This window comes from Aythya ferina (genome assembly GCF_964211825.1).
Source record: "Aythya ferina genome assembly, contig: HAP1_SCAFFOLD_29, whole genome shotgun sequence".
NCBI lineage: Eukaryota > Metazoa > Chordata > Aves > Anseriformes > Anatidae > Aythya > Aythya ferina.
In genome coordinates, this window is record NW_028181463.1 from 1,471,140 (window position 1) to 1,493,424 (window position 22,285).

A 22,285-nucleotide genomic window follows, 5' to 3' on the forward strand; every position below is an offset into this window, starting at 1 on the left:
CTAGCTTGGTGCAGGACTGACTCCCGCATTGCCCACAGCAAGTCCCATGCTCTCAGTGACACCCTCTAGCAGCACCAGCCAGAACTCATGAAAAGGACCTGTCAAAAGTCTGAATGGAAGTGGAGAATCATTTGGGATGGATTAAATGAAAAATGGAATGAGTTTCCTCTGAAATGTGAAATTAAGTCATAAAAGAATTATTATTTTTTATTTTTTTTTGTAAGACAACTCTGTTAAGATAACTCTGATAAACTCTCAGTGTTTTTCTGTTCCTTGTGCAGGACCTCATGACCAGAAGCAGGAAATGCCCAACATCAGCTCTGTGAGTGAGTTCCTCCTGCTGGCATTCGCAGACACGCGCGAGCTGCAGCTCCTGCACTTTGCGCTCTTCCTGGGCATCTACCTGGCTGCCCTCCTGGGCAACGGCCTCATCCTCAGTGCCATAGCCTGTGACCACCGCCTCCACACCCCCATGTACTTCTTCCTCCTCAACCTCGCCTTCCTCGACGTGGGCTGCATCTCCACCACTCTGCCCAAAGCCATGGCCAATGCCCTCTGGGACACCAGGACCATCTCCTATCAAGGATGTGCTGCTCAAGTTCTCTTTTTTGTCTTCTTCTTTGGTTCAGAGTACTATCTACTCACTGTTATGGCCTACGACCGCTACGTTGCCATCTGCAAGCCCCTGCACTACGGGAGCCTCGTGGGCAGCAGAGCTTGTGCCCAGATGGCAGCAGCTGCCTGGGGCAGTGGCTTTCTCAATGCTGTCCTGCACACAGCCACTACATTTTCCCTGCCCCTCTGCCAAGGCAATGCTGTGGACCAGTTCTTTTGCGAAGTCCCCCACATCCTCAAGCTCTCCTGCTCAGATGCCTACCTCAGGGAAGTTGAGGCACTAGTTTTTAGCGTTTCTTTAACATTTTGTTGCTTTGTTTTCATCATGTTATCCTATGTGCAGATCCTCAGGGCAGTGCTGAGGATGCCGTCTTCTCAGGGCCGGCACAAAGCCTTTTCCACGTGCCTCCCTCACCTGGCCGTGGTCTCCCTGTTTGTCAGCACTGCCGTGTTTGCCTACCTGAAGCCCCCCTCCATTTCCTCTCCATCCCTGGACCTGGTGGTGTCATTTCTGTACTCAGTGGTGCCTCCAGCAGTGAACCCCATCATTTACAGCATGAGGAACCAGGAGTTCAAGGTTGCAGTAAGGAAACTCTTTGGATACGTGTTTCTTTGCAATCAATGTCTGTGAGTTCCCTGATTATTTCAGGAACTGTGAGGAAAATTTTTGTTACTACTCTATAAATATTTTCTACAAATTATTTGTTCGGATTTAACTTATGTCATCGTTAACCTGCTACCTGATTTTCTTATTTTTATTTTTTCATTTACAGTCATCTACTCAGTCATCATACCCAGTCATCTAATTACTGAAAGAAGCAGGTTATGTAGAGAAACACAATAAAAAAGGAAATAAAACAACACATCAGAACTACACTGTTATCAGCTGCCATCTCTTCCCATACACTCAGGAGCTGGCGGAGGAGCCCCAGTACACAGGAGGGTCTCAGGGCTAAGAGCCCAGCTGCTACATGGAGTTTGGGTAGGGGCTGCTGCTTCTCTGGAGCCATGGCCATGGCCAGCAGCAGGACATGGCCTTTTCACTGCTGCTCTCTTCTGGCTTCCAGTGTGTTCTCCTGTGCTCTTTTATTTCGACAAGCTTTCAGATCTCATGTACCTTGGTGACAGTCCTGTTCTCTCTGCAGTGGCATCCCTGTGACTGCAGGCAGCAGCAGGCACTGTGCAACCCTGGGTCACAGCTGCCTCCCTGCAAGCACAACAGTAACAGGAGGGTCTTGCTCTGGGCAAACCCAGAAGCCTGGACGCCTCTCCAAAGATGCTGCCAGGAACATAGCCAAGAGGTTGTTCCCTGCTCTTCTGTTTTCTGGGGTTCTAGTGCCGGGTTCCTCACCTGGGCCGCAATAACCCCAAGCAGAGCTACAGGCTGGGAGATGAGTGCTTGGAAATCTGCCTGGCAGAGAAGGACCTGGGAGTACTTGTTGATAGTTGGCTGAATATGAGCCAGCAGAGTGCTCAGGTGGCCAAGAAGACCAACGGCATCCTGGATTGCATAAGAAGCAGTGTGGCCAGCAGGTCCAGGGAAGTGATTGTCCCCCTGTAATCAGCTCAGGTATTTACAGGAGAGTGATGTAACTGCTTGAGAAGCTAAAGTCAGAAGGAAAACTTGAAGTGACTTGGAGTATTAATGGGCCCCACTGAGGGCTGTTACTAACAAAGCCTCCCCAGGGCCTTGTTAGGGCAGATATTTGGAGGCCATGGTTACAGACAGGTAAAGCACTGTGCTGAGAAAAATCTTGGTTGGTTTTAGTGAAGCAGAAGGGCCAAGGCCTGACCACGGCCACTGGGAGAGGAGACCCTGCACACCCATGTCTGGCTCAGGGCTAGTCTTGGGGTCTGTGGGATATGGTGGGCAGTGTGATGCTATTTGAAGAACTTCATTTTGACACCTCCGCAGCCCTGCACAGTGTTGCAAGGAAGCAATGCCAACTGTCAGCATGCCAAGCAGGTGCCTTCTGCTGGCCTAGCAGGGCCACTGCCAGATGTCAGCCCAAAAGTGGAGATCCCAGGGAGAAGGCAAGGCTGACCTGACACCTCCAGACACAAGTGACCTCACAGTCCCTTTCTGTGACACATTCCTGCTGCTCTCCTACAAACTGCAGAGACAGAAGTGACCTCACAGTCCCTTTCTGTGACACGTTCCTGCTGCTCTCCTACCAACTGCAGAGACAGAAGTGACCTCACAGTCCCTGCCACAGTCACATTCCTCCTGCTGGGACAGGAGATGCTGAGGCAGAGCTTAGCTCCTCAGAGCATTCCCACCCATCTCCTCCTTGTGGCCCACAAGCTGATCAGATCAGGGTAAGCAAGAGAGTAAAGGTAAGGGAAAGGGGCTACAGGCTGTGTTTTGGCTTGAAGGGATACTTTGAGGTCAGCCATAAGAACAGTGGATTCCTGTCCGGGTGTAGAGTAGCATTGACGTTTGGGGATTAATATCACTTGTTAAAATAAGGGAAAGGCTTTACATGACTGTTTGAAGTCAGTGTTACAGCAGAATCAACATTGCCTGAACGTTCTAACCTCACAGAAATCATTAATTTCTGTTGACCTCTTCCCTCCCTCAAATCTCACATCTCTCCTGTCCAGGCTTCCCCATATCAGTCATTTTCTTAGGGGCAGCTTTCTGATGGTTTTCATGATCTCAGAGTATCTGTCTCATATCTGTTGGTTACTCCTTTCTTGAGACTGATATGGCACCCAAGTCAGGATGGAAAATATCCCAAAGGCTGTAGGTGAACCTTGCACAATGTTCCCAGCAGTTCTCGTACCACCCCAAAATTTTGTTTCCTGCCTCCAACTTTTAGATATGGAATGGCTTCTGTGCTCCCGGGCTATCTTCTTCCAAACCCTCATGCATGGTTCAGTTTGCCCCAAGCATCTTGGAGGCAGTGGCCCTCTCTGTGTCGAAAACTGAAAGCAGTCCTAAAGGATGACTTCAGGCAAAAGCTGACACCTCTGACATGACAACCCCTACCCAAGACTTCTTCCTCTATGGGGCCTACCAGGTACTTAGAAAGAGCCGATCTCAGAAACTACATGCACAGCAAGTGCCTTCTGCTGCCCTACCATGGACACTGGCAGATGTGAGCCTAAAGGCACAGATCCCAGCCAGGAGTCAAGGGTGACCTGTCAGCTACTTCAGAAAGCAGTCACCTCACAGGCCATTTAACAGCCATTTGCTTCCTGCTGGACTTAGTGTTTCTGATACACCACTGAGCTTATAATACCACACCTACAAAACACCCCCATTTTGGGTCAGGACCTGCCCAGGTGGAAGTGATCTGGTTGTGATCCTCCAAGCTCATGGTACACCTGCTGGGCTCCCAGGCTCTCTGACACACAGGAGCCAGTTCCGTGCCAGTCCTGTGAGGTGCTAGGGCAGGAGGGACCTTGCAGACAATGTTCCAGCCCCATGCCTGTTGGCAGTCTCCCAGCTCCTTGTGCACAGTGAAGATCACGCTTACATCCAGAAGCCTGAAGCTGGCCTAGCAGACACTCAGGGGAAGCACCCTCCAAGCCCCAGCCCCAGTCCCAGCACCAGCTGGAGGTGCTGCTCTGCAGAGCGAGGGGGCTGTGGTGCCTGGTGCACAGGGGCACTCTGCAGGGCTGTGCTGGGCAGGCTGGGAGGCAGACCCAGCTCAGGGGGTCACTGCCATTGCCCCAGGGCTGCAAGGAATCACTCGCCAGGCTCCTTTGCTGGGGCTTTTTTGAGCCGTGGGGCTGCAGATCTCTCCTCTGCCTGCTCACACCAGATTGAGCACTTGAGCTCTGCTCAGTCCACCTCGGAGGGGATCCCCCCTTAGGAGGGAAGTGCTGCAGTGGAGGCCAGCTGTGCCACTGCCGTGCCCACTGCCTGTCCCTGCCTGCAGTCCAAGCACAGCCCCACAGCAGCACTGGCACCAAGCTCCATTATCAGCCGGGCCTGACCCCACCAGCAGCGCTCAGCAGGAGAGGCACGTGCTTTGCTGGAGGCACCACTGAGTACAGAACTGCCTCCACCAGGTCAAGGGATGGGGAGGAGATGGAGGGGGGCTTCAGGTAGGCAACCATGACAGGCCTGAGGGAGTCGGACACCATGGCCAGGTGAGGGAGGCACGTGGAAAAGGCTTTTTGCCAGCCCTGCTATAGAGACGACAGGACTGTCACCTAGATCCACAAGGTCTAATCCAAATACACTGCTCCTACCCGTGGCAGCTGGGCTCTTGGCCCTGAGCCCCTCCTAGATGTTGGGGCTGCTCCCGCAGCTCGACAGAAGATGGGAAGAGAAGGAAACTGAGACCAATGAATTTCTGCTGAGTTCTTTATTGTCTTTCTCTACCAAGAAAGCCCGGTTCTGTATGTACAATAGATGATGTGGTTAAACCTTACTAAAGATGTAACATTCAGAATGGTAAGAATGAGATTATTAAAGACAAAATGAAATATTGTTAAAATACTAACAGAGATTAGTAACAGAGATTAGTAAAAAATGTTGTGTCATTTTCCCAAAGACACTTTGATTTCTCTTAGGATTCTTATTAATGACAATGTTATGATAACACTAGTAACGATAAAAATGATATGATACAATGTGAATCAAAATATTTGCATATTATTAAGAATACGTCTTCTGAACACATCATGGATGCCTAAGAAGAATGTATGGAATCAGTTTCCTCACTGCATTCTTGAGCTCCTGGTTCCTCATGCTGTAGATGAGAGGGTTCAGTGCTGGAGGCACCACCGAGTACAGAAGTGCAACGACCAGGTCCAGGGACGGCGAGGAAACGGAGGGAGGCTTCAGGTAGGCAAATATGGCAGTGCTGACCATCAGGGAGACGACAGCCAGGTGAGGGAGGCATGTGGAAAAGGCTTTGTGCCTGCCCTGCTCAGAGGGCATCCTCAGCACTGCACTGAAGATCTGCACATAGGACAACACAATGAAAACAAAACAACCAAAGCATAAAGAAACACTAAACACAAGTGCCCCGAATTCCCTGAGGTAGGCATCTGAACAGGAGAGCTTGAGGATGTGGGGGATTTCACAGAAGAACTGGTCCACAGCATTGCCTTGGCAGAGGGGCAGGGAAAATGTAGTGGCTGTGTGCAGGACAGCATTGAGAAAGCCACTGCCCCAGGCAGCTGCTGCCATCTGGGCACAAGCTCTGCTGCCCACGAGGCTCCCGTAATGCAGGGGCTTGCAGATGGCAACGTAGCGGTCGTAGGCCATGACAGTGAGGAGGCAATACTCTGAGCCAAACAAGAAGAATAAAAAGAAGACTTGAGCAATACACCCTTGATAGGAGATGGCCCTGGTGTCCCAGAGGGAATTGGCCATGGCTTTGGGCAGAGTGGTGGAGATGCAGCCCAGGTCGAGAAGGGCGAGGTTGAGGAGGAAGAAGTACATGGGGGTGTGGAGGCGGTGGTGGCAGGCTATGGCGCTGAGGATGAGGCCGTTGCCCAGGAGGGCAGCCAGGTAGATGCCCAGGAAGAGCGCGAAGTGCAGGAGCTGCAGCTTGCGCGTGTCTGCGAATGCCAGCAGGAGGAACTCGCTCACAGAGCTGATGTTGGGCATTCTCTGACATTGAACACAGTTTTCTGTTAAAGAGGAAAATGCAGAAAAATGTTAAAACACATTTCTCTGAGGAAAACCTATTGTGTGTCGTAGAGCACCCCCAAACAGAGCCTCTCTCTTTGCAGAAGAACCTTTCTGCATCTTTCTTGTGTGAGCTGTGGCTGGTGTTGGCTGAGAGGAACACTGGGAGCAGGGGCTGCTGTGGCTCCATAGAAGTCCTTCCTGCTGTGCAGCTGGAGAGAGTCAGAAACATGGGGGAAAATTACATTCCGTCCAATGGTCAGATCCATGAGATGTGCAGTGTTGTTGCCAAAAACTCATCTTAATACAGAGGCAGAGCTGCAGGGATTTTGTTTCCTTTGTTTTGTTCCAATTATCCCGATAACACTTAGGAGAGGTATTGGATGGTTGATCTCCCTGACATTTCCTGTGCACTCCCAGAGAAACCCTGTGGGTGCCAGGAGCCAAAGGGGCTGTCCCTTGGTGAAGACTGAGCAGAGCAGCTCTGTCGATCAGACCAGTTCTCAGCAGGCAATTGTCACCCCTCTGAGCTGCAGGACAATCGCTCTCAGGTGTTTCCCTGAGAAAAAATGTAGATGACTGCTAATCAAGGAGGGCCAAATCATGCCAGAGTTTGAGAGCATCTCCTCGTATGGGCTCTGCCTGTACTGCTGGCCATGCCTGCCCCACATCCCATGGGCTGCAGGGGGAGAGGAGGCCAGGGAGGGGCTGCTCCAGGGGAAGGCGTCTGCACTGCAGGGCATGGCCACGAGGTGCCCGAATCCCCCCTGCCACGGCGTTTCTGGCAACAGCTCCTTCTGGCCGCCTGCCCCTCTGTGCTGCCTGCAGCTGTCCCTGTCGGGAGCTGCTGCTCTACGCCCACCTCTTCTTTCGCCCTGCCCGTGCCCGCAGACCCTATCCCACGCGGCTGTGCTCAGCGCTGCCCTGCAGCACCCTGCCACCAACAGGGCCCTGCCAAGGGGCACCTCCATGGCTGCAGGAGCTACGGGGCAGCTGACAGAGAGCCCGGCATGGCCAGCCAGGGCAGGGTGTTCTGGGCTGACCGGGGACACCTGCCTTAGGGCACTCCAAGGGGCTTCTGCCAGACTTCCTCACCTTGCACTGCAACCCAGCAGGACTCTCAAAGCCTACTGCATTGCCCACTGCCCTCCCAGAAACAAGACCCAGCAGGAGACCCTTCCAGGACCTGCAGCAGCATGGCCCTGCAGCCAGACCCTTACCTTGTCAAGGGCTGTGCAGGTTTCTCCTGCAGGCAGCTCTCAGCATCCTCCCACTCCCAACCGCCTTCAGACCTTCTCTCCTTTTCTTCTCTATGTGTCTGTGCCTCTGTGTCTCTTTCCTGCTGTGCTGTGCAGAGGAGCTGCTCCTGGGCACAGCTGTCTCTCTGCACCAAGGCCCTCTTGCCACAAGCTCTCTCTGTCCCACGAGCCCAGCCCAGCTCAGCAGCACAGCACCAGCCCAAGGCACTGCAATCACCCCTCTGGGGGCTTTGCTGATGAGCCCATGAACCTCAGACACTCAGAGACAATTGAAGACAGCTCTCCAGAAGTCCAAGTCAGAGGCAAGTTTCCTGCAGTGTCCCCCTGAGGGCCAGCACTCACACAGCCTCCCTTGGAGCTCGTTAGAGCAGAACCCTGGAGGCAGTGAGGACAAGGAGACAAAGGCAATGTGAAGGTGACACTGAGGTGTAGGAAAACTGGATGTGTGTCACCAAGCACAAGGGCCAGGCCTTCACCTCAAGTGCTTGGGAAGGGAGATCCTTTCTTTTCATGCAGTACTCGGGGCTCTTTGTGGGGCAGTAGGAGATGGGGATGTGCATGGCCAAGTGCAGGAGAATGGTACGACTCCTGCCTGCTTCATGGGTGGGGGTGAGGAGGCAATGAGGCCCTGGTGTTTTAACGATCAGCTCTCTCCTCTTTGGCCTCAGTGACAGACACAAGAACCATAGCCATGGATACAAAGACATTGGACCTTTTCAGACTTTGAGTCTTGCCATAGCCCTTGCTCCTCTCCAAACCAGGATACCCTAGAGACTCCCAGATCTGTACCTCTTTACTGACTATTTGTAGACACATGTCTGTGTGGTGTTACACCAGATCTGAGCTGAGTTTTATAACTCGGATCATCTTGGTCACTATGCTCCTCGTAAGGCAGCTCTGTAGGAAGCTGGCCTGGTTCCTGGTGAGCAGGCACCACTGCTCATATGGCATCCCTTGTGGTGCCCAGGCCCTCCTCCTCCTGGGCACTGCTCACTCAGCAGTGTCCCAGTCTGCTCTGATGTGTGGGGTTCCTCTTCCTTTGTTGCACGACTAGGCTCTTCTCCCTGTAAGTGTCAGGAGGGTTCTGAAGGTAAATCCTGGAATTTCTCGTGGTTCCCCCAACCAATGCTGCATTCTGTCAGCAGTTAATGTCTTCAGGAAGATGGCTCACCCTGATTGTGCTGTCTCTCACAAGATAATGACATCAGCAGTTGCAGGACAGTTTGTATAATACAGGAGTAACTAGTTGAATGGATTTCCAGCACAAACTTAGAGAAGGTTAGAGGATGGAAAGTTGCCAGGTTCCACCTTTTCTTTGCTTCTTTCCATCCATGCAGTCATTTTGTGTAGAATTGAATCCTGAATGTCATGAAGTTTTGCAGAGACAAATTCAGAATGGCCAAATCCCAACTGAAGCTCAATCTGACTATTACCTTCAAAGACATATGCTGCATATTTTTATGTGTAAATACATTAAAATAAAAAAAAAAAAATAATAATAAAAAAAAAGAGCACTTAGGGGAATCTTCATCCTGTATGGGATGTAGGGGGAAGCATATTCACAAGAGTTGAGGAAAAGGCTGAGGTACATAACGTTCTCTTAATGTACTCTTTGCCTCAGTTTTCAGCAACATGACCTGTTGTTCTGATACTCAGCCTCCTGAGCTGGTAGATAGGTACAGGGAGCAGAATGAAGCCTTCATAATGAATGAGGAAATAGAGCCCTGCTACTGCGCAAAGATTTACACACATCTATGGGACCACATGGGATCCACCTGTCACTACCAAGGGAGCTGGCAGAATCACTTCCCAAGTTGCTTTCCATCATTGATCAGCAGTCCTGGCTATCGGGAGAGGGACCAGTAGACTGGTGACTGACAAATATAATGTGCGTCTACAAGGGCTGGAAGGAGGTGTCGGGGAACTACTGGCCTGTCAGTCTGACCAGTGATGAGGAAGTTCATGAAGCAGATTATCTTGAGTACCATCATGCAACACTTACAAGACTTACACTTACAAGGTGATCAGGCCCAGTCAGTAGGGCTTTATCAAAGTCAGGATCTACTTGACAAATCTGAACTCCTTCTATGACAAGGTGATGCACTCAGCGGATGACGTAATGGCTGTGGCTGTGGTTTATCTGGACCTCAGTAAGGATTATGGCACTGTTTCCTACAGCATTCTCCCAGAGAAACTGGCTGCTTGAGGCTTGGACGGGTATATGTTTCCTTGGATTAAAAACACTCTGGATGGATGGGCCCAAAGAACTGTGGTACATGGAGCTAAATGCAGATGGAGGCCGTTCTCTAGTGGTGACCTGCAGGGCTCAGTTCTGGGGCCAGTTCCCTTTAATATTTTCATCAATGATCTGGACAAGGGGATCGAGTGCACCCTCAGTAAGTTTGCAGACAACACCAAGTTGAGTGGGTGTTGGTCTGCTCAACGGTAGGAGGACTCTGCAGAGGGTCCTAGATAGGCTGCACCCATGGGCCAAGGCCAAATCTATGAAGAACAACGAAGGCTAAGTTCTGGGTCCTGCACTTGGGGCATGACAACCTGTTGCAATGCTGGGGAATGGCAGGTGGAATGCTGCCCATTGGAAAGGGTCTTGGGAGTAATCACAGAATCACAGAATCACAGAATAGTCAGCTGAATATGAGCCAGCAGTGTGCTCAGGTGGCCAGGAGAGCCAACAGCATGCGGGCTTGTACCAGGAATAGTGTGGTCAGCAGGAGTAGGGAAGTGATTGTGCCTCTGTACTCAGCCCTGGTGAGGTCACACGTCAGGTATTGTGTTTAGCTCTAGGGCCCCCAGAACAAGAAGGACACAGGTCTATTAGAACGAATCCAGAGGAGGGCCACGAGGATGATCAAGGGGCTGGAGCACCTCTCCTCTGAAGACAGGCTGTGGGATTTGGTGTTGTTCAGCCTGGAGAAAAGAAGGCTCTGGTGAGATGTTATAGTGGTCTTCTAATACTTAATGGGGGTTGTAAGAAAGCTGGGGAGGGACTCTTCATCAAATAGTGTAGTGATAGGACTAGGGAAAATGGTTTTAAACTGAAAGAGGGTAGATTTAGATTAGGTATTAGAAAGAAGTTCTTTACTCAGAGGGTGGTGAGGCACTGCAACAGGCTGCCCAGAGATGTTGTGGATCCCCCCTCACTGGAAGTTTTGAAGGCCAGGTTGGATGGGGCTTTCAGCAACCTGGTCTAGTGGAAGGTGTGTCTGCCCATGGCAGAGGGGTTGGAGTGTTATGATCTTTAAGGTCCTTTCATACCCAAACTACTCTCTGATTCGCTGATTCTGTAGAGCACCATACCAGTGACTAGGAAGAAAAATTAAGTCTATCCCATCTAAAACTCAGACTATATCCAGCCCTTATTCCATACCATTGTTCCTATGTCATATTCAGGTCTGACACTTACTTAATAACTATCACCACTTTTCCTGTCTTTTGATATACACACAGAGATATCTTGCCCTTAGCCTATTTGTGTCCTGGTTTTGGTTTGGATTTAATTAATTTTCATCCTAGTATCATAGAATCATAGTATGGCTTGGGTTGGAAGGGACCTTAAAAATCATCTAACTGAAGTCCCCCCAGATTCCACCCACTAGATCAGGTTGGCCAAGGCCCCATCCAGCCTGGCCTTGAACACCTCCAGGGATGAAGCATCTACAACTTCTCTGGGCAACCTGTTCCACTACCTTACTACCCTTACAGTGAAGATTTTCCTCCTAATGTCTAATGTCTAGTCTAAATCTCCCCTTTTTAGTTTAAGACCATTCCCACATCCTCCTGTCATTATCTACCTGAGTAAAGAGTCCTCCATTTTTTTAAAAAAGACTCCTGTAAATATTGACAAGATGCAAGGAGGTCTCCCTGGAGCCTTCTCTTCTCCAGGCTGAACAAACCTAATTCCTTCAGCCTGTCTTCATGGGAGAGGTGCTCCAGTCCTCTGATCATCTTTGTAGCTCTCCTCTAGATTCTCTGTAAGAGGTCCACGTCTTTCTTGTGCTGGTGGCCCCAAATCTAGACACAGTACTCCAGGTGAGGCCTCACAAAGGCAGAGCAGAGGGGGACAGTCACCTGCCTCCACCTGCTGGCCACTCCTCTCTTGATGCAACCCACGATGCAGTTGGCCTTCTGTGTTGCAAGCGCTCACTGCTGGCTCACATCAAACCTTTTGTCCACCAGTACCCCAAGTCCTTCCCCACAAGGCTTCTCTCAATGTGTTCTTCTCTCAGTCTGTACTCATGTCCAGGATCGCCCCCACCCCAACCCGGATGCCACAACTTGCACTTGGTCTTGTTCAACCTCATTAAGTTCACGTGGGTCCAGTTCTCAAGCTTGTCCAGATCCCTCTGGATGGCATCCCTTCCTTCTATTTTATCAACTGCATCACACCGTTTAGGGTCATTTGCAACCTTGCTGAGGGTGCACTCAATCCTACTAAGTCATTGTTGAAGATATTAAACATTTCTGGTCCCAGGACAGACCCCTGAACAACACCGCCCATCACCAGCCTCCACCTAGACATAGAACCATTACCCCTACTCTCTGGTTGTGGCCATCAAGTCAGTTTCTTTTCCACCAGGTAGTCCACCCTTCAAATCCGATATCTTTCCCATTCAGAGAGTAGTATATCATATGGCACCGTGTCCAAGGCCTTACAGAAATCCAAGTAGATGACATCAGTCAGTAGATCGTCCTTTTCTAATTGCACCATGGCTTCCAGGTCCTCCTGCTTGTTTCCCATTCTGCATGCATTGGTGCAGAGGCCCATCAGCTGGGCTATGGGCCACATCACCTTTTTAGAGGAGTCCTTCCTAATTCCTATGGGATGATTCACAGGTGTTTCCCTGATATTTGTTAAGGTTATTGGCACTCAGGGGTTCTTCTGAGTCACTTACAAGTACATCCCCTTCCCCTACCAAATCTAGTTTAAAGCCCTGCTAATGAGTCTGGCCAGCTTGCTGCCCAAAACACTATTGTCCCACTTGGTCAGGTGCATCCATACACCGCCTCCTCCTCAGATCCCAGTCTCTAACTGGGAGGATTGAGAACACTACTTGTGATCCAGATCCCTTCAGCATCTTTCCAAGGGGCAGAAAGTCCCTTTGGATGCTTCTGAGCCTCCTTGTCATGGCCTCAGTTGTCCCTACGTGCAAGAGCAGGAATGGGTGATAGTCCGCCAGCTTGAACAAGCTCGGTAGCTTCTTTGTGATGTCACAAATACCGGCCCCAGGCAGGTAGCAAACCTCTCAAGAGAGATTGTTTGGGCAGAAAATGGGTGCATCACTGCCACTCAGAGAGGAATCTCCAATCACCAACACAGTCTTTGTTTGTTTGTTTGTTTGTTTGTTTTGTCTAACAGGTCCTTAAAGTAGTGGTATGCTGGTCTACCTTTTTACAGTTGTCCTTTCTGGTGCTTTGGTACCATTACCATTGGTGTTATTGACACCCTCTCCTTGTTTGAGTGCCAGAGCATTGTAACTGTTGTGTAGGGGTACGTCAGAGGCAAGGGGGAGGTTCCTCAGTCTGCTCTGAGCAGAGACAAGGGTCTGGTATTCCTCCTCTTGTGAGTCCACCAATTCTGCTGGTTTCAGGTTGGAAACCATTTTACCACCCCATTGCAAGGAGTTAAGGCAAGTTTGTAAGACTGTCGCTCAGTCTATGCCAGCTCGTGATACCACGCGTTGATCTCTCGCTCGGATTCCTGGATGCATCGCAGCCTGCCGAGCTCCTCTTGCAACCTGGCCACTTGCTTAGAGAGTGTGTCTATCTGGTCACGATTGCACCCACGAAACACAACCTCTGCCTTCAGGCCTTAGGGGGACTTCCAAATTCTGGAGTTCCTTCAGCTGAAGGTCTGGGCAGCTATTTCAGTCCTTGGGAGGATAGTCTGGGTAGAGGCATCTGCCAGGATGGGTCGTGGCCCCCCTGTCTGGGTTTCTCAGCCCGGCAGGTGCAACAGGTGGACACCATTTTTGTCTCACTACAAAGCCACTCCATATTGCTCCCAGAAGAGAGAGTAGAGAGCCATCTGCTTCCTGCCCTCCCTGGTCACTCTGCATGTGTGCACTCAAATATTGCAAGGGAACATGGGAATGCAGGCCCTCACTACCACAAAGTATGCAGCCAAGGTTCCCACATTTGGAAATCCACATTTTGGATATCCTCCACATTGCAGGGGCCAGCACACCTGGTGTGCAGGGGATGAGCCTCACCCTGGGAAAACAACCTGCCTGATCACGGAGTCTCTGCTGCCCCAAGTGCAGGAGCCAGCACTTAGCCTTGTTGAACTTCATAGATTTGGCCTTGGCCCATGAGTCCAGCCTATTCAGGTCCCTCTGCAGAGCCCTCTTACCCTCGAGCAGACCAATACTTGTGCCTAACTTGGTGTTGTCTGCAAACTTACTGAGGGTGCACTCCATCTCCTCATTTAGATCACTGATGAAGATGAGAACTGGCCCCAATACTGAGCCCTTGGGGTCACCACTAGTGGCTGACCTCCAAATGGATTTAGCTCCGTTCAGCACGACTCTTTGGGCCCAGCCACCCAGCCAGTTTTTAATCCAAAGAAGCTCTAAACCTTGAGCAGCCAGCTTCTTCGGGAGAATGTTGTGGGAAATGGTGTCAAAAGCCTTACTGCATTGCAGGTGGACCACATCCACAGCCTTTCCCTCATCTACTGAGTGCATCACCTTGTTATAGAACGATATCACATTCGTCAAGCAGGACCTGCCTTTGATAAATAACTTCTGACTGGGCCTGATTACCTGGTGGTCCTGGAACTGTTCCGTGATGGTAGTCAAGACAATCTGCTCCATGAACTTCCCCGTCACTGAGGTCAGACCTACAGGCCTGCAGTTCCCTGAATTGTCCTTCTGGCCTTTCTTGTAGATGGCTGTCAAATTTGCTAGTTGCCAATCGACTGGGACCTCCCCTAATAGCCAGGACTGCTGATCAACGATGGAAAGCTGCTTGGGAAGTGATTCTGCCAGCTCCCTCAGTAGTGACAGGTGGATCCCATCTGGCCCCATAGATGTGTGTATATCTTCGTGGAGTAGCAGATCTCTAACCATTTCCTCATAGATGATGTAGGCTTCATCCTGCTCTCTTTCCCTACCCCCCAACTCAGGGGGATGAGTACCAGGGGAACAACTGGTCTTCCTACTAGAAACTGAGGCAAAGAAGGCATTAAGTACCTCTGTCTTTACCTCTCCTATTGTCACAATGTTTCCCTCACATCCAATAAAGGATGATGATTCTCCTTAATCCTTCTTTATCTGAAGTATTTGTATAAATATTTTTTATTGTCTTTCACAGTAACGGATGGATTGAGCTCCAGATGGGCTTTGGCCCTTCTATATTCGTCCCCGTACAGCCCCATAACATTTAGTACACAGCTCCAGACAAACTGACAGCATGCATGAGAAGGAAGCACAGAAAAGGTGGAACCTGGCATCCTTCCATCGCCTAACCTTCTGTGACTCTGTGCTGCAATTCCATTCAGCTGGTTACTCCTGTATTATCCAAACTTTCCTGCAGCTCCTGATGCTGCTGTCTTATTAGAGAGCGCACAATCACACAAAGGTTGAACTGTCTGCCTGCACACATGAACATCTGACATGATGTCAATTTAGAGCTTGATAGTGTGGTTTAGTGATGGACTTGTCATTACCGAGGTGAAGTTCCATGACCGGGGTTACAGGTCCTCAGCCTTCTATGTTCCCTCTAAGCACTTTTACATTCCTGATGGCCTCATCCTTAAGAGTCTGATGGTATCATCAACCATGGGGCTTGCCAACCTCGATGGCCACACCCCCACATGTCCCCCTTCTTTATGTCAACCATCTTCTTGACACAAATATTACTCCATATATCACACACCCCAATGGGACTAGTTTAGAGGCTATGTGCATCCTCGGCTTAGACTGCATCAGGAGAGGGAACTTCAGCGTTTCAAGAGGGCACCACTGGTAGGGCTTTGGCAGAGCTGCCTTGGAGACAAAGGACATGAAACAGTTGTCTACCTTTCTTGGCCTTCCACAGAACCCTTCTGTTGGGGGTTTGCTGAGGGGTGAAGAACAGCAGGTGCCAATGGCTACCATGCTGGAGCACCTGAGGCAGCGTCACGCTAACCGAGACTCCCTGATTGCCATCCATGAGCTGGGTCATCGACTGGAGAGCCAAGGTGTAGATGTAGAGCTTGGGAGTGTGGTATAGTGATGGACTTGTCAGCACTAAGGTAAAGTTGCCTGACCAGGGTTACACGTCCCAGAGTAGTGTCAGGCACAATGCAATTCTTTTTACCTTCTGCATCTATAGCACAGGAAATAGGACTTTGCCCTACTCTATTGACTGGGCAGGTCTTTTCACATTACTCAGTTTAGGTTTCTGTGTCTGGAAGGGGACGATTTCCCAAAAGCGGCCAAGCTCATGGGTACAGCTACATCCAATAGTGGTATATTTTCTTTATTTTTCACCCTCAGTTTTCCTCAGATGACGCAAGATAGTCCATGGATGTCCAGTTGTCTACTAAGATTCATTTACAATTTCTCAGATCCCAATGGTCATATCAAATTTTATTTTATTTTATTTTATTTTATTTTATTTTATTTTATTTTATTTTATTTTATTTTATTTTATTTTATTTTATTTATTACTTTAATTGTTTCCCAAGGAACCCCTGACTTGTCTTAGAAAGGGTTTCATGTGCTGTGCTGGGCTGCACTTACAGGGACAAAGACCACTGCTGGCAGTGGAGGTGTCAGACCTCTAGACTGTGTTTTTCCTCCCTATGGAGGTCTCCAAAGAAGTCACGCTGGATGAAAAGCAATATGAGAATGATGCTCCAAACTGAAATGCAACAACATTCAGCCTTTGAATCAAGAAAATATTTTTATTACGTGCTTTGTGAAATCTTTTCCCTTAACTACGTCATGCAAACTCTGCAATTAGCTGCACAAGGTGTGAAAGCTTGAAGAAAACTATGGAGGAGATGTTAGGAATTTCTGCATTTAAAGAGTTCGATGGTGTATTGTGGTGCTCAGTCTATGAAGCTCAGGTACTGAGAGGAGAACGATGCAACTGCTAGAGCAAGTAAAGTCAGAAGGAAAAGCTGAAGTGACTTGGAGTATTAATGGGCCCCACTGAGGGCTGTTACTAACAAAGCCTCCCCAGGGCCTTGTTAAGGCAGATAATTGGAGGCCATGGTTACAGACAGGCAAAGCACTGTGCTAAGAAAAGTCTTGGTTGGTTTTGGTGATGCAGAAGAGCCAAGGCCTGACCCCTGGAAGTGGGAGGGGAGATCCTGCACCCCTACATCTGTCTCAAGGCTCTTGCTGGGGTCTGTGGGAAGTAGTGGGCAGTGTGATGCCATGAGAACAACAGTGGTGTGAAGCCTCTTAGCTGCTGCACACAGTTGTAAGGAATCCATGAGGCTCCATCACAATGAATATAACATATCTCCTCCTAAGCTGTAGCCAAGGGGACAAAACCTTCACGGCTGTTAGGGCCTTCGCTTTTTACCAGCACCCTCTGCCTTCTCCTCTGTAGCTTTTCCTATGCTGTCCCACACATTGCCCTATTTTCTTGAAGTCTTGAGACACCCATCTCAATTCAGCATCTTGCTTTCATCCCTTGCTTTCGCTGATGTCTCGTCAGCCCTCACCAGCTGTTCCTTGAAACACAAAGACAGGGTCTGATCAGAGGGTGACCTCTGGCACAACAGCATGACCCTTTGAGGGACATTTCTCCCTCCTTGTGACCAGTGCCAACCTACCATGGAACACTTTGTGGCAGTTTTTTTCTCTTCTGTTTTTTTTCTACTAGAACAGAAAGCTCTATCTGGTAGGAAACCACTCCTGAAGTAGGCATCCCAACCCAGCAGGTTCCTTGCGGCCTCTCAGCCAACCAGACACAAGTCACCTCAGCAGCAGCTTCCAAGCCAGGGGCCTGCTGCTGGCCTTGCAGCTTCTTGGCTACACACAGCCAAGGCTTGTGCCTGCTGCTGTGCAGTCATGGACTCAAGCAGAAGGGACAGGACAACCCATGTTTTCGCCTTCTTTCTGCCTGGGTCCTCCTGGGTCTGGAGGCAGAGGAGATCCCCCAGTCAGCATGCCAAGCAGGTGCCTTGTGCTGGCCTAGCAGGGCCACTGCCAGATGTCAGCCCAGAAGTGCAGCTCCCAGGGAGAAGCCAAGGATGACCTGTCAGCTAGATCAGAGTTAAATGACCTCCCAGTCCCTTTCCTTGACACGTTGCTGCTGCTGTCCTATCAAGTACAGAGACAGAAGTGACCTCACAGTCCCTGCCACAGTCACATTCCTGCTTCTGGGGCAGGAGATGCTGAGGCAGAGCTGAGCTCATCACAGCATTCCCAACCTTCTTGTGGCCCACAAGCTGGTCAGATCAGGGTGAGCAAGAGAGTAAAGGTAAGGGAAAGGGGCTATGGGCTGAGTTTTGTCTTGAAGGGATACTTTGAGGTCAGGCATAAGAATAGTGGATTCCTGTCAGGGTGTGGAGTAGCATTTCTGTTTGGGAATTAATGTCTGGTTAAAATAGGGGAAGGGCTTTACATGACTGTTTTAAGTCACAGTTCCAGCAGAATCAACATTGCCTGAATGTTCTAACCTCACAGAAATCATTAATTTCTGCTAGCCAAGCTCCTCTTTCCTCCCTCAAATCTCACATCTCTCCTGGCCAGTCTTTTCCTGACTTCTCCATTTCAGTCATCTTTGTACGGGCAGTGTTCTGATGGCTTTCATGATCTCAGAGTATCTGCCTCACATCTGTTGACTACACCTTTTTTGAAACCGATATGGCCTCTAAGTCAGGATGGAAAAGAACACAAAGGCTGTAGGTGAACCCTGCACAATGTGCCCAGCAGCTCTTGTACCACCCCAAAATTTTGTTTCCTGCCTCCAACTTTTGGATACAGAATGGCTTCTGTGCACCCAGGCTATCTTTTTCCAAACCCTCATGCATGGTTCAGTTTGCCCCAAGCGTCTTGGAGGCAGTGGCCCCCTCTGTGTCGAAAACTGAAAGCACTCTTAAAGGATGACTTCAGGCAAAAGCTGACACCTCTGATATGACAACCCCTATCCAAGACCTCTTCCTGTATGCAGCCTACCAGATATTTAGAAAGAGCCAATCTCAGAAACTACATGCACAGCAAGTGCCTTCTGCTGCCCTACCATGGACACTGGCAGATGTGAGCCTAAAGGCACAGATCCCAGCCAGGAGTCAAGGGTGACCTGTCAGCTACTTCAGAGAGAGCTCACCTCACAGGCCATTTAATAGCCATTCGCTGGACTTAGTGCTTCTCATACACCACTGAGCATATAACACCAGACCTACAAAACACCCCCTTTTTTGGCCAGGACCTGCCCAGGTAGAAGTGATCTGGTTGTGATCCACCAAGCCCATGGCACACCTGCTGGGCTCCCAGGCTCTCTGACACTCAGGAGCCAGTTCCGTGCCAGTCCTGTGAGTTGCTAAGGCAAGAGGGACCTTGCAGGCAATGTTCCAGCCCCATGCCTGTTGGTGGTCTCTCAGCTCCTAGTGCACAGTGAAGTTCACACTCACATCCAGAAGCTGTGTGCCTCAAGCCAGTCTAGAAGACACTCATGTGAAGCATCCTTGAAGCCCCAGCCCCAGCTGGTGGTGCTGCTGTGCAAAGCAAGGGGGCTGTGGTGCCCGGGGCACGGGGGCACTCTGCAGGGCCATGCTGGGCAGGCTGGGAGACAGACCCAGCTCAGGGGGTCACTGCCATTGCCCCAGGGTTGCAAGGAATCACTCCCCAGGCTCCTTTGCTGGGGCTTTTGTGTGCCCTGGGGCTGTAGAGCTCTCCTCTGCCTGCTCACACCAGATTGAGCACTTGAGCTCTGCTCAGTCCACCTTGGAGGAGATCCCCCCTTAGGAGGGAAGTGCTGCAGTGGAGGCCAGCTGTGCCACTGTCGTGCCCACTGCCTGTCCCTGCCTGCAGTCCCAGCACAGCCCCACAGCAGCACTGGCACCAAGCTCCATTATCAGCCGGGCCTGACCCCACCATCAGGGCTCAGCAGGACAGGGCGGCAGTGGCAAGAGAGCAGCTCTGCATGCCCCAAGCGCTGGTGCTCCCTGGCCGTGCTGCTGGGATGGGACTCTTTTCCTCTGCGCCCCTGCACATGGGCACTGATCCTGAAGTGCCAGGCCTGGTCTCAGAGAAAGGATGTCAGACAAATAAGGCAGTTAAATCTTAACTTCCTTAAGGTTAAATTCACAGAGAGCATGGCTTCACAATCATAGAGTCTATGAGCTATATTCAACAGGTACATCCATATCATTTTAATGGGTGTTCATTAGCTGAATTAATGTAATAATAATATGCACAAACACAACCACAAAACAAAACAAAACAAAACAGTTATACTGGCTATTCTGTCAATTATTTGCATTACAAGCTATGTGCAGAAGCAGATCAAAAATTTCTTGCTTCCAAGACACATCTAGTCATCAATTTCCACAAGGCATGCTTGACCTCTTGGATCATTATGGTACAGATGAGGACGTGCTCTGCTGGAGGCACCACTGAGTACAGAACTGCCACCACCAGGTCCAGGGATGGGGAGGAGATGGAAGGGGCTTCAGGCAGGCAACCATGACAGGCCTGAGAAAGACGGACACCATGGCCAGGTGAGGGAGGCATGTGGAAAAGGCTTTGTGCCGGCCCTGCTATAGAGACAACAGGACTGTCACCTAGATACACAAGGTCTAATCCAAATACACTGCTCCTACCTGTGGCAGCTGGGCTCCTGGCCCTGAGCCCCTCCTGGATGCTGGGGCTGCTCCCCCAGGTCAAGAGGAGATGGGAAGAGAGGGATACTGAGACCAATGAATTTCCACTGGTATCTTTATTGTCTTTATCTACCAAGGAAGCCTGGTTCTGTATGTACATTAGATGATGTGGTCAAACCTAACACAAGAAGTAACATTCAGAATGCTAAGAATGAGATTATTAAAAACAAAATGAAATATTGTTAAAATACTCACAGAGAAAAATAATTTAAAAAATGTTGTGTCATTTTCCCGAATACACTTTGATTTCTCTTGGGATTCTTATTAATGACAATGTTATGATAACACTTGCAATGATAGAAATGATATGATATAATGTGAATCAAAATATTTGCATATTATTAAGAATACATCTTCTAAAAGCATCATGGATGCTTAAGAAACGTGTATGGAAACAGTTTCCTCACTGCATCCTTGAGCTCCTGGTTCCTCATGCTGTAGATGAGGGGGTTCACTGCTGGAGGCACCACCGAGTACAGAAGTGCGACGACCAGGTCCAGGGATGGAGAGGAAATGGAGGGGGGCTTCAGGTAGGAAAATATGCCAGTGCTAAGAAACAGGGAGACCACAGCCAAGTGAGGGAGGCATGTGGAAAAGGCTTTGTGTCGTCCCTGCTCAGAGGGCATCCTCAGCACTGCCCTGAAGATCTGCACATAGGAGAAAACAATGAAAATGAAACAACCAAATGCTAAAAAGATACTAAACAGAACTGCACAAACTTCTCTGAGATAGGATTCTGAGCAGGAGAGCTTGAGGATGTGGGGGATTTCACAGAAGAACTGGTCCACAGCATTGCTGTGGCAGAGGGGAAGGGAAAACGTAGTGGCCGTGAGCAGGACAGCATTGAGAAAGCCACTGCCCCAGGCAGCTGCTGCCATCTGGGCACAAGCTCTGCTGCCCACGAGGCTCCCGTAGTGCAGGGGCTTGCAGATGGCAATGTAGCGGTCGTAGGCCATGATAGTAAGGTTATAATACTCTGCTGATATGCAGAAGAGAAAGAAAAAGAGCTGTGCAGCACATCCTTGATAGGAGATGGCCCTGGTGTCCCAGAGGGCATTGGCCATGGCTTTGGGCAGAGTGGTGGAGATGGATCCCACGTCGAGGAGGGCGAGGTTGAGGAGGAAGAAGTACATGGGGGTGTGCATGCGGTGGTCGCAGGCTATGGCGCTGAGGATGAGGCCGTTGCCCAGGAGGGCAGCCAGGTAGATGCCCAGGAAGAGCGCGAAGTGCAGGAGCTGCAGCTCGCGTGTGTCTGCGAATGCCAGCAGGAGGAACTCACTGACAGAGCTGCTGTTGGGCATTTCCTTGTTCTGGGCATGGGGTCCTGCCCAAGGAAAAGAAAAACACTGAGTGTTTATCAGAGTTATCTTAACAGAGTTATCTTACAAAATAAAAGATAATATATATCCATTTTTCTTTTATGCCTTCATTTCTCATTTCAGAAGAAAAATCATTCCATTTTTCATTTAATCCCTCCCAACGATTCTCCATTTCTATTCAGTTTTTTGGCAGGTCCCTTTTATGAGTTCTGGCTGGTGCTGCTAGAGGGTGTCACTGAGAGCACGGGACTTGCTGTGGGCAATGTGGGAGTCAGTCCTGCACCAAGCTAGTGGTAAAGATCATATAGTGATTTTTATTTTCTCCTTTGTTCTAGCAGCCCCACTGTACTCAAAGTAAAACCTTGTGTGTCATCAACGTGGTGATGGCTTCAGTGCAGTGTCCTTGAGAGAGCACATCAAGTCTGTGTGTTAGTCCTAGTGTCAACTGCCCTGTGCTGGTGTCTCTTTGACCTACTGGACAATTGCACTCCTGTGTTTGCCTGAAACAAACCAGGATACTGCTGAGAGCAGAGACATCCAGGTTTAAAGTGCCCATCTCCAGACCCCTCACCCTGTCCCTGTACTCCCCTTCCCCAAGCACACCGAGGGCTCACGCCATGGGCATGTGAAACCCCCATCCCCAGACAGCCTGGGA

At 49.9% G+C, this 22,285-nt stretch overlaps 1 pseudogene across 1 annotated transcript in view; it reads right to left on the bottom strand.

The window, feature by feature from the left end:
• Positions 1-21,612, bottom strand: part of LOC311428070 (olfactory receptor 14C36-like) — a 30,850-nt pseudogene extending 9,238 nt beyond the window's left edge. The window contains exons 1-2 of the transcript in view: positions 21,287-21,612; positions 5,294-5,862 (exon numbers count right to left, since the gene is read on the bottom strand). The product of the transcript in view is annotated as an olfactory receptor 14C36-like (transcript). The remainder of the gene's footprint in view (positions 1-5,293; positions 5,863-21,286) is intronic.
• Between the last annotated feature and the right edge of the window lie 673 nt (positions 21,613-22,285).